The sequence below is a fragment of the Staurois parvus genome, unplaced genomic scaffold, assembly GCF_062004578.1.
Source record: "Staurois parvus isolate SC_StPar_1 unplaced genomic scaffold, SC_StPar_1.0 ptg000385l, whole genome shotgun sequence".
NCBI lineage: Eukaryota > Metazoa > Chordata > Amphibia > Anura > Ranidae > Staurois > Staurois parvus.
Genome location: NW_028318181.1, coordinates 1,706,232 through 1,718,328, shown reverse-complemented (window position 1 = coordinate 1,718,328; position 12,097 = coordinate 1,706,232). Strand labels below are relative to the sequence as shown.

General features: G+C 40.4%; 2 long non-coding RNA genes across 10 annotated transcripts in view; one reads left to right on the top strand and one right to left on the bottom strand.

Moving 5' to 3' along the window:
• Nucleotides 1-12,097, bottom strand: part of LOC149455897 (uncharacterized) — a 363,195-nt gene that overhangs the window by 254,932 nt on the left and 96,166 nt on the right. Inside the window, exon 3 of one of the 9 annotated variants that reach the window (XR_016314018.1) lies at nt 2,825-2,983. The exons of the other annotated variants lie outside the window; for them this stretch is intronic. This is a non-coding gene — a long non-coding RNA (uncharacterized LOC149455897). Of the gene's footprint in view, nt 1-2,824; nt 2,984-12,097 lie in introns of those variants that run through there. 9 annotated transcript variants of the gene reach the window in all.
• On the top strand, nt 5,085-10,314 carry LOC149455898 (uncharacterized). Its single transcript, XR_016314022.1, has 2 exons — nt 5,085-5,178; nt 9,829-10,314. It is a non-coding gene; the product is annotated as an uncharacterized LOC149455898 (long non-coding RNA).

The window sequence follows — 12,097 nt, the reverse complement described above, 5'->3', positions numbered from 1 at the left end:
TTTTTCAAAATTTGTGGTCTTTTTTTGTTAATTTAGCAAAAAATAAAAACCCCAGCGGTGATTAAATACCACCAAAAGAAAGCTCTAGTTGTGTGAAGAAAATGATAACATTTTAGTTTGGGTAAAATGTTGTATGACCGCGCAATTGTCATTCAAAGTGTGAGAGAGCGCTGAAAATGGCCTGGGCAGGAAGGTGTAAAATTGCTCGGTATTGAAATGGTTAAGAGGGCACTTCAATGCCCACCAATGTATGGAGGCACGTCATAGTGACTGCCAATTTGGTGTTCAGTGGTTAGGTGACCCCCTCACATTGGTTAGGCATGGTCAGTCGTCACAAAGCGGAAGATTGTCACAGGTTCCAACTGAGTTTTCAAACTGCCTTCTTCCCACCTGTATACAGCCCTGCCCTATCACTGATTCAGTGGGCAATGCGCTGACAATTGCAAGCTAGGGGTGGGAATAATGGTTGGGAAAGGGTGGGACCAGCAGGTACAGTTGGCACTAGGAATGTTGGTGGGCAGGCGGCAAGGCTAGTGGGCAACACTACGGTTGATACTGCTTAAACCCTCTAGTCTCCAACTGGTGATGGACCCAGCCCAAAACATGGCTGGCCTCACATAGGAACCACCAGGCTGTGCATTGGGCACCAGGGATATTTACAATGTGAGGAATAGTATATGATCATGTAAGGCACTTAGTGCAGAAGATAAACCAGAAATTTTATGTTTAAAACGAAAAAGGCAGAAAACTTTACTGAACATGTATGCAATAAATAAATCTGTCCTGAATTTTAATTAAAAGCTTGCTGTGCTTTCTACTTCAGGAGATTTGTAATCAAAGGCGATACCGACAAAGGAGAAAGGCTGAACTGGTGAAGCTGCAGCAGACTCATTCTGCTCTGAACTCCAAGGCTCTGTTTTATGAAGAACAAGTAGACTATTACAAGAGTTACATCAAGACTTGCCTGGACAACCTGGCAAGCAAGGGCAAGTGAGTACCAAAGATATTCTTTCTGTGATTTGGGCGGGCTTGGTTTGACTTGTGTTTTCAACACAAATAGACTTATTTTTTTTAATTATATTTAAAAAGTGATGTTTCGTTACCAATATCAAGCAATCAGATTTTAGAATTGGTCACTTTCAGAACTTAGATGATTTGAAATTTGGTTGCTGCTGACTGCTTTTTTTTTTTTGCTTTTTAAATATTAGATACTTTCTCCTTTTCTATAAAAAAAAACACAGAATTGGGAAACATTCAGTTTATTTTTTTATTTCTTAAATTCAGAGTTTCCAAGAAACCAGGAGGGGTGAAAAAGAGCAAGAAGATATCTCTGAAATATACGGCAGCCCGGCTCCATGAGAAAGGTGTGCTACTGGAGATTGAGGATCTACAAGCAAACCAGTAAGTGTATACCAGCCTGAGTGACTTTATACATAAAACCGTGCCCTTCATTCAAAGATATTAGACTGCAAATGGAAGATGTGCACACGTACCCGAACTTCATGCTGACAAGCAATCTACTTGATGCTTTTTTTTATGGAAACTAGAATAAGTTAAATTGCAGAGGGCAGTCCATCCATGGGATAGACATGTGGCAGGACAAAGATTTTGAAGTGGAATATCTGTGTTTTCAAGAGCCACTGAGGCACGTTCCATTGAGAAAAAAACAAAACAAACACTCTCTCCAACCCAGTTGGTGCACTAACGAAGTACTTTGAGCCCGGGTTCACACTGATGCAGTGCGGGATTTGCACTGGTTTGTGTGCAAATTCTACACCTCATCATATTCGCACCCCGTTCATACAAAACGCTGTGGGTGTGTATGGTAACAGCACCCCGAAATCGGTTTGCAAAACATGGTGAGATGTGCAGAATCAGATTGCATAGGTGTGAATACCCATGAAATCCAATTCTAGTGCGAACAAAAAAAAAGGGTCCTGCAGCTTGCCCAGGAATGCAGTGCGGTTTCTGTGTGAATCACATGTGATATACCACACCGCATAAGTGTGAGGGCTCAAGGGGAAAAGTAAAGGACCAGTCTGTCTTGAGTATGTTTTTCATCAATCACTATAATGTAACTTTTATGCAGTTAATGCAAAAATACTTTATTAGCCAAAAGGGTTTTTTTTAGCATTGCCTCTTCCAATAAAAAGCAGTTGTAAGAAAACTGTAGCTGTCTTTATTAGGCCAGCCTCTGTATTTGTCAGTCTTTTTTGAAGTCCCTTGTTCATCTATCATCTCCCTGCTGCTATGCTGTTGACTGTACCTTACCCTGCCCGACATTCCAAAATACACTGACTAAAAAGCATGCGGGAGGTATAAGTGAAAATAAGTATCATACATAAGACTGTTAGCAGTTTGATTTTGTACTATTGGGCAATTACGGAGTAGTTCCATTTCCTTATGCCCGGTCAAACCGGTGCGATTTCAGGTGCAATTTGTGAATTGAAATCGCATCTAATGAATGTGAATTTCAGTGTCTTAACATGTGCGATTTGCTACAGCGTGATTTCTAAAGTAGTTCTTGCATTACCTTTTCTTCAGTTTTGTTGCAATTTCACATACATAGAATATAATGGAAATCACACTGCAAATTGCAAGAAATTGCTGAAAATCTTTACAAGTAGCAATAAAGTCTTCAGAAATCAGACCTGAAATTACACACAAATCGCACGATTTTAAATTGCAGTGGTGTGATTAGAAAGTATTCAGACTCTCATTTACTTTTCTCAATTTTGTCATGTTGCAACCTGATACTACAGTTTAAATAATTTTTTTCATTAATCTACACTCAGTACCCCATAATAACAAAATGAAAACAGGATTTTAGAAATGTCTGTGAATTTATTAAAAATAAAAAACTGAAATATCACATTGGCATAAGTATTCAGACCCTTTGCAGCAACACTTGAAATTTAGCTCAGGTGCCTCCCATTTCTCTTGATCATTGCTGAGATGTTTCTACACCTTGATTGGAGTCCACCTGTGGTAAGATGAATTGATTAGATGTGATTTGGAAAGGCACACACCTCTCTATAATGCAGGCCATAGACGGGTCGAAAATCGGCCGATTTTTCAGCCGAAAAAAGAAAAAAAATCAGCCGATTTTCACACCGTTAGTGGGTTAATTGGTCGGCCATTTTTCGGGGTTTTGGCACTTTTTTTATCGGTAAAGTTAGGAAAAAATCAGCCGATTTTCCCGGCAATGATGGGCAAATCGGCCGATTGTTTTACCAATAAAAAATCTGCACATGAGCCGTGACCTGCAAGAAGAAGAAAAAATAAGAAAAAGAAGAATTCCAGTCCGCTATTATATTTTATATGAAAAGTATTGCGGTTGCAACAATGTATCTATTTGTATCCGAATAAAAAACAGCTGTATCCGAAATGGATACATTGTTGCAACCGCAATATGTTTTCATGTCAAATATAATAGCTGTGCTCTCTGCAAGGAACAGAAATAATTAAATGCCGGCCGTAGACGGGACGAAAATCGGCCGATTTTTTTATTTTTTACCATTGGTGGTAACGGCGGCCTATTAAACGACCGATTTTTCGTTTTTTTAAAAATGGCCGGTTTTCGACCCGTCTATGGCCTGCATAAGGAGGGTGGTGCGGCTGCGGATCCGCACGAAAATCCGTGCAGCTGTACCACCCGCACTGAGGAATGCGGACCCGGGGGCTGGTGCCATTAGTTCTAATGGCACGCTGCCCGCACTGGAAGACGCAGCCGTAATGCGAACCGAGGCTCCCATGCGGGCTGTGTATTCAGAAGAAGTGCAGGGACTTCCCTGCATGTCACAGGAGTCCATTCAAATGAATTGGCTCTTGTGCCCGCGCAAAACGAAGCCCGCACGGCTGCATATATGTGAACCGGGGGTAAAAGGCCTCACAGTTTACAATGCATACTGTATCAGAAAAAAAAGCCATGATTCAAAGAAACGGTCTGTAGAGCTCCGGGATAGGACTATTGCAAGGCACAGATCTGGGGAAGGCGATAAATCATTTCTGCTGCGCTGAAGGTTGCCAAGAGCACAGAGGCCTCCATAATTCTGAATTGAAAGAAGTTTGGCACAGCCAGGACTCTTCAATGATCTGGTTGCCCGGCCAAACTGAGCAATCGGGGAAGAAGGACTTCTGTAAGAGAGGTGACCAAGAACCTGATGGTCACTCTGATTGCTCTCCAGAGATCCCATTACTGCAGCCTTCCACTGATCTGGGCTTTATGGCAGAGTGTCTAGACGGAAGCCCCTTCTTCCACACTAAAATTACACTTCATTACTCTGTTAACTAGGATCCTGTTTCTCTCTTGTTTACACACCTAGCCCATTCTGCTAGTGTTGTCTTGTGTATCTACCCACTGGATTTCAGCCATTTGTGTTATGAGAGGATTGCCCTGTGTACCTCCCTTCCCTTGAACAATTCCCTTCCCCTTTAACCCACAGCTGCTTCCCCTCTGGGTGCTGGGATTGCATCACTTCTCAAGCCTGTCTTTTGCTCACCTTCCTTCTTGTATTTCACCAGATCAACAAAATGTTTCCTAATAAGCATAAGTTAGTATACATTTCACCTTTTACATTAAAAATTAAGTTTACTCTCCTGAGATAACAAGACAGGGAAGCAGAAATTCCAGATTTTGTGTAATGCAAGCCACACACAGGTCGAATTCTGTAAGAATTTTCTTTCGAAAATTGGAACGAAGAATTTTCATTCGAATTTCGCACCATTAGTTTCTAATCATTGATGGAAGAATCATGCGAGAAACTTAATCGAAAAAGAAGCATGAGCTGTGGCCTGGAAAGAAAAGAAGATTCCCAGCCACGAAAATTCTTTTCTTTAGCAACTTGAGGTGAAATTGAAGGCTTGGTTGGTCAAATTTCAAAATCACTGGTGGCACCATTGGATTACAAAATGCACAAAATTTCCGATTTTCTAAAGAAGGTGCAGAATTTCATTGCTGGTTTCAGTGTTGAAGATGAATTTCTTTTTTTTATCTCATGCTGTATATATGTGTTGCAACACTGTCTGTCTGACACACCCCTCACACTTGTCATCTGTTGTCTATGCAGATTTAAAAATGTGATCTTTGAAATATCTCCTATGGAAGAAGTTGGTGATTTTGAAGTGAAAGCCAAGTTCATGGGTGTTCAAATGGAAACATATATGTTGCATTATCAGGTAATCTCATTGGAGTTTTGTTAACCCATTATCTGTACTATTTGCTCATGGTCTGCCAAAAAATGAAAGACTGCACATTTCCAATATAGCAGAGAGATGTCTAGGTTATTATAACTCTGAAGTTACGATTCATGTGCTTACTGAAAAATTAAACCAGACTTAATTGCTTTTTTTTCTTTTTTAAATTAAGTCGCAATACTACTATATAACTTTTATAAAGATAAATTATGATTTATAGAAAGGGGAAGGGACACTTTTCATGCCTTTACTATTTATTACTGCATGCCTGTATGTGTGTAGAGGTAAGAAAGATCATTCATTTGATATGGGCTGCCAAAGCACCATAGCAGACCTTTGTAATGCACATGCAACGGTTTTTTTTTTTTTAATTTGCAGCACACCACAGGACCCTAATAACATTTGTGCACTGTAGCACCTAAAATGTAGGTCTTTTATGCATTGGGAATGTGCATTTCAAATTTAAAATGTGTTTTACCGCAAAGCAAAGATGTGAATCTTTGAAAGTGTTTTTTTTTCTCCTCACAAGAATGACCATTGAAGTGTTTGTGTAGGGGTAGTGTGAAAATATATATTATTTTCTTAAAGTGATTTTAAAGATAAGTTTCTCTATTTTATTTTTAAATCAAAAAACTTGTTATACTTACCTGCTCTGTGCAATGCCTTTGCACAGAGTAGCCCCAACCATCCTCTTCTCAGGTCCCCCGCCGACGCTCCTGGTCCCTCTCTCCTGCCAAGTGCCTGCATGACAGCAGTGAGAGCCGAAGGCTTCCAATGCTTTCTCAGGTGTAGGGAAATATCGGCTGAAGCCTATGCTTCTTTCATCTACTTCTGCCCCCAGGCCCACTTAGGCAGTCCACAAACTCTATTTAAAAAGTTTCAGTATGAAGATGCAGCAAGCACTTTGGGGGGGGGGGTTGATTGTGAACCCCAGGGGTCCTTGGGTAGTTTGTGTCTCAGGAATTCAGGTTCAGAGAATGCCTCTTTCTACTCACAGGCTAATCCTTTTTTCCTGTGGCACCCCCTTCCCCTATATGGTTTTGCTCACTGGAGAGCCACTATTCCTGGGGCTACTGTCTTGCCCTTCAAAACAGTTTGGGCATCATCTGCTGCCACGTCTTCAACAAGAAGGAGTAGGGAGTCCTTTCTGCGTGAAGGAAAATAGTCTGGTTCTTTCACTGCAGCAGGTATCCTCTGAAAAGAACAGAGTATATCCTGATGACTTTGTGAGACCTGTGCACCTGCAGATAGGTCCCCTTCCTTTGACTGATCATCAGCTTCTTAAGAAAGGTTCTTCAGATGCTTTGTTTTGTTCTGCCCTCAATGTATTGCTTTTAGCTGTACTACAAAGATATCTGTCCCTTGCTCCATGATGTCTGATACTTCTCTAGATCTGAAGGATCGGGGGCTTTCCTTTTTTTTTTTTTTTTCTCCTCCATATCTTTATTTAACAATAAAACAGAGTACAGAGATCATACACAACAATGGTAAAAAGAAAAGTATACAGGGATTTCCGTGTACAACATCATAATTATAATGTCCATAATACAAATAGTAGACTTTGTAAAACACAGCAAATAAAATTATGAGCTTATTTAATCCCCCGGCTCAGCAGAAAAATAAAACATGGCACCTGCCCTGGTCTATAACTGGCTTATGAAGCAAGGACTAAGTGAACCGGGCAACGCATATCCGTAATAAAGGAAAAATGGTTCAAAAATCAACTCGCCAGCCAGCTTGCTCAGCAGAGCTGTACAGACTGAAGAGAGGAAATCCGATACCATATGTGCCATGTTACACGTGGCTCTCTGCACTCATTAACATTTTTAAAAATGGGTGGGGGTAAACTCACCTGAACAGCGTGGGAAAGGATACAATAGCGTGGGAAAGGATAGATGCCGTGCTCTTACTTTCGGGTCCCATAAGACAAGTTGTGTTCTGCTAACATTACAGGGTTTAGATCCAAGTTTAGTAGGGCTGAATAATCAGAGCAGACATTTTTTTCAAACATGTATCTCTTGTGCTCTCTGTTGCAACCAAGTCTTCCATTTCATTGATTTCCCTGATTTTTGCTAGCCATACAACATTCAAGGAGGCATACCATTGTTTCCTTGGGAGCTTTCATAGATCCAGCGCTTGAGGTCAGGGATAGACAAGGCAGTTTCTCAACAGGATCCTCTGAAATGTAACAACAGCACCTGTGCATGCCAGGGAGCATGTATGAGCGCCAGTGGTCCCCTTCTCACCAGTATATGGGGCTATGCTTTCGATTCCATTTCCTGCCTACCCTTGTGGGGGGTGCCTTCTCTTCAGTCAAACCCTTGAGTCACATTGACTTTGTGGAATCTATCCCTTGGATTCTCTGGTCTCACTCTTTTTCACACCCGATGGCTGTTTGTTTTTGCTGCTCAAGTTTTCCCTGGTAAGTGTCACATAGCCAGTTTGGTTGTCTAGCCAGACCTCCTCTTTAATGCTTGACTTTGTGTCGTTTTGATTCTAGACAGCTTAGTCCTTCCCATGAAGATTGGCTAGTCTTTCTCACCTGGACCTGGTTTGTCCTAATTACTTCTTGGGACTTTTTCCTTCCAGGGTTTGTCCCCATTTTCTGTTGATCACATCCAGTTGTGTTTTTATTTTCTTTTGTTACTATAGTTGTTCCATCTGTTTTAGTGGGTAGTGGTTGATCAGCTTTTAGATCCATGTTTAGCATTCCTTTCTGTTTGGTGCAACTCTCTGGCAGTGATCTCCAAACTGTGGCCCTTTGCTTGCCTTTATCTGGCCCTTGGGGCACTATTCCACCAACTGAAACCAATGATGGAGCACCATTCCCCCTACTGACACCATCAATGGGGCACTGTTCTTTTTGTTATCAACAATGTGGCACTATTCCTCCTATTAACCACTTGTCCTCCAGAGGATTTACCCCACTTAATGACCAGGCCTCTTTTTGCTACTCGGCGCTGCACTAATTCAACTGATAATTGCGCGGTCATGCAATGCTGCACCCAAACAAAATTTACGTCCTATTTTTCACACAAATAGAGCTTTCTTTCGGTGGTATTTGATCACCTGTGCGCTTTTTATCTTTCACGCTATAAACAAAAAAAGACCAACAATTTTGAAGAAAAACTATATTTTTTACTTTCAGCTATAAAAAATATATAGTAAACTCAAAGTTAGTTATAAATTTAAGCCAAAATGTATTCTTCTACATGTTTTTGGTAAAAAAAAATCCCAATGAGTGTATATTGATTGCTTTGTGTGAAAGTTATAGCGTCTACAAACTATGGTATAGATACTGCAATTTACGCCATTTTTTTGCTATACAGCGCTGCGCTAGTTTAACGGACAATTGTGCGGTCATGCAATCGATACATAAATGAAATTTATGTCCTTTTTTCACACAAATAGAGCTTTCTTTCGGTGGTATTTGATCGCCTGTGCGGGTTTTTATTTTTTGCGCTATAAAAAAAAAAAAGCTGACAATTTTGAGAAAAAAAAACAATATTCTAGAGTTACTGCAGCCCTGCTCTCTGTCAGTGATTGCCACTAATCGGCGGGACACAGCCGGTAACTGACACCCGTGGCCGTGATCGGCGGGACAGGTAGGGCGGTGGCGCGCCCCCTACCTGTTTTGCAAACACGTTTTAAAACGTGGTTTTGCCCAGCCATGCCGCCCTGCCAACGTATTTCTACAGTGGCTGGGCGGCATGTGGTTAAAGCCAATGATAGGGCACTGTTGCCAGGGCATTTTCTACTCCCACTGGCCACAGTCCAGCACCCCTAAAGGCGGAAGGACAGCAACCTGGCCCTTTGCTTAAAAAGTTTGGAGACCCCTGGTCTTGAGCATCAGGCTGATTCTGTGTCCTTCCTTGGTTGTCTGGCAGGTTACTCTATCGGGTAAGAGGCTTAGCCTAATCAAGTGTCAGATGTTGGTCCTTCAAGCATCTCTTCCCCAGTCCTGTTGGGCTTGTTAGAGGTTGTTCCTCTGTAGCACACCACATTTGGGTGTCCCAGCAGCATCTAAATTGTGTGTCTCTCAATGGGCAAGAAAAGAAGTAGGAATGCAGAGTATCTAGCAGCCAATTGAGGGACACAGGTCCTACCATTCTGTGTTAATGTTCAGGTACTGCTTGCTACCATCTGAGGCATGCTTTTGTAGATGAAGGGTTATCATGAGGTTGGTTTACAATTTGTTGGTTTTCCAATGTTTAATCTTCCTGCGGATAATAGTAGAACCTGACAGCATCTGAATTTCTGTGTTCATCAATCAATTCCAAGAAATAGATTTTAGCAGTTTGCAAAAAGATCATATTAACAAGAGAAGAGAACAGAAATGTAGAACTGAAGGGTTTTTTTTTTTATATATATATAGTTTGCAGAGATTTCCACACCATTCTACCAGTGGGCTCAACTATTGCTAGTTTTGTTACTGACAATGATACCCTGTAACATAGCTCAATGAATGTGCCAGTACGTGTCCAGATCATCCATGTAAAGGTCTGCGTGTGTATCCTAAATTTGTATGAAAACAAGACATGTATTATGTGTTCTCCAATCAACTTTGCAGATTGAATGCAGGCTTTTATACCAAGTGTTCACCTTCCTGATTTTCCCCATTTGCACTTTCAGGACCTTCTCCAGCTGCAGTATGAGGGTGTTGCGGTTATGAAGATGATTGACCGAGCAAAGGTCAATGTAAACCTTCTCATCTTCCTTCTAAACAAGAAGTTCTATGGAAAGTAAAGTCAGAAGAGCCTTCAGAGCTGGTGGCGCTAGTGGAAGAGGCACCACATTGCCTTCCTGTCATCAATAAAGACACAATGGCTGCAAAACTGCGCAAAATGCTTTTGTACACATTAGGAGCTGTATGCCTACACTCTGCCAGGACTGTATTTTACTCTGTGATGCCATCTGTGGTGACTACAGTGTTAATGAAAATTTCTCTTGGAGGTAACTTAGAATAGAAGAGGACTGTTCTAGCAGAGTCGCAATAACTGCATATTTAGATACATATTATAAAATGTATTGTTTAATGTAGTTTACAGTGATTGTTCTAGTATCTTCCAGGGTCACTATTTGTTGACTGTTTTTAAACATGGAATTGTATGATCCATATTGAATAGTGCAGGCACTTTTTTGCTTTATGGGCTGTGATGTTCTAGGCACAGATATTTTTATACCTAAGGTATCCATATACAGTAGCCTATTTATACATAATCCTTTTTTTTTTCTGTTTAGCCTGTGCTCCCACTGTTCTCAAACGTCTAGTCATTGGCTACTGTTAAACATCAGCTTTTGCTTTTTCTGGTGTAGGCCAAATTGTCATGTAAAATCAGTTGTCAAAACTCTTAGCCAGACGATGGTTTATTTTATTCATGTTCCTTTTCAACACAATGATGATGATTGCACTATTCCTTGTAATGGAATATATCCAGTTCTAAGGATTTCCTTTGGCTACCTGTACCTCATATACTAATTTGTGTTCTATGAAAGTGTTGCCAAACTGGAATGTAACTCCAGGCAATGTTCTTTCTGAAAGCTGAACTGGTGCATGTTTTCATTTTGGTTTACCTTCAATGCATTCCTTACTTTCCTGCCCCCTAACCACAAATGCAAAAAAAAAAATGGAATTTTGTGCAGAGTGGCCACCCTGGAGTAGTAAAACTGCTATAGGGTGGCTGGGAAGTGGTTATTCCTTTTTTTTTTTTTTTTTTTTTTAAAATACACCACTTAGAATTCTCATTTTACCCTACAATGAAAGGTGCAATTAGGTTGGTTAAACCCCAGTGTGGTTGTATGAGTGCATGTAACTACAAACGTGGTTGTAAGCTCAGCTGGAACAGCGGTTAACTAGGTGGCAAGCCACTGATCTGCGGTGCCTTGAAAAAGTATTTTTACCCCTTGAAATTTTCCACATAATTTTCATCATGACCAAAAACGAAATGTATTTTTCACATAAAATCCCAATAAAATACATTTAAGTTTTTGGCTGTAAAATGACACAAATGTGGAAAATTTCAAGGGGAATGAAGACTTTTTCAAGGCACTGTATGTAAAATGTTTTAGAATACACTGATAATATAAACAAAAGGAAATAATAGAATTTTTCTAATTAAGTGAATGTGACTTTTTCATTATAAACCTTCCCACTTGCATCTTTTGTATTTTACCTGGATCAGATGTGCATTGATTGTGTAGCTTCATGGTGTCATTTGTTGCCACATATGCACACACTATAGTAGAGTTAGTGCCGGTTCACATACAGTTGTGTTCAAAATAATAGCAGTCAGACATCACTAACCTGATCAATCACTGTTTTTGGTAGAAATGATATTTCTACATGGCAAATAATTTACTAGCAGGTGTAGTAGAGTAATAGAAATCCAACAGACCCAACAGTCATGACATGCATGCTGCTGATTCTGTGTAACTGAATCACTAATTGAAAGGGGCATTTTCAAAATAATAGCAGTGTGGAGTTCTATTAGTGAGGTCATTCATTCTTTGAAAAACAGGTGGCAGTTATTGCCCTTATTTAAGGAAGGAAGGCAGCAAATGTACATGCTGGTTACAGTGCATTTCTCTCTGAAATTCTGAGGAAAATGGGTCGTTCCAGACATTTTCCTTGATTAAAAAGTTGATTGGAGAGGGGAAAACATATAAAGAAGTGCAGAAAATGATAGGCTGCTCAGCTAAAATGATCGCAAATGCTTTAAAATGGCAACCAAAACCTGAAAGTCGTGGAAGAAAGCAAAAAACTACCATTCAAATGGATAGAATAGTCAAAATGGCAAGGACTCAGCCAACAATCAGCTCCAGGAAGATCAAAGAAGGTCTAAAGTTACCTGTGAGTACTGTTACAATTAGAAGACGCCTATGTGAAGCCAAGCTATCTGCA